We start from the raw sequence: 405 nt of genomic DNA on the forward strand, positions 1-405 counted from the left end.
CAGCCTCCCAATCCCTGAGAGTATTGCTGTTTTCACGAGGCGTACCTAACTTTACCAAAAGACTCATTTCGTTTATTTACTTCGAATTCCACGATACTTAGACTTAACCCAAGCGTTTAATTACTCTAAGGCGTTAATATCGCCTTGATAGACCGAATATTACAATGATGGTGCTCTATCTTCAAAATATCCAGCTGTGGAGTCGGGAATGGGCTATACGCTCAGTGACACCGCGATCAGCTCAGGACCGGTCTTCCGGGACGTTCCGGTGCATATTGAGTTGGGTGGGCGCGTAGCACTCAGCAACAATTTGGTCAGAATGAGGCCAGTCTCAGAAAGCATTTCGTTAGCAAGCTCATTGGGTGAGGAGCCAGACTCCAGGTCAACCTACAATCAACAAGGGGT

Source organism: Sphaeroforma arctica, assembly GCF_001186125.1.
Source record: "Sphaeroforma arctica JP610 unplaced genomic scaffold supercont1.1058, whole genome shotgun sequence".
Lineage (NCBI taxonomy): Eukaryota > Ichthyosporea > Ichthyophonida > Sphaeroforma > Sphaeroforma arctica.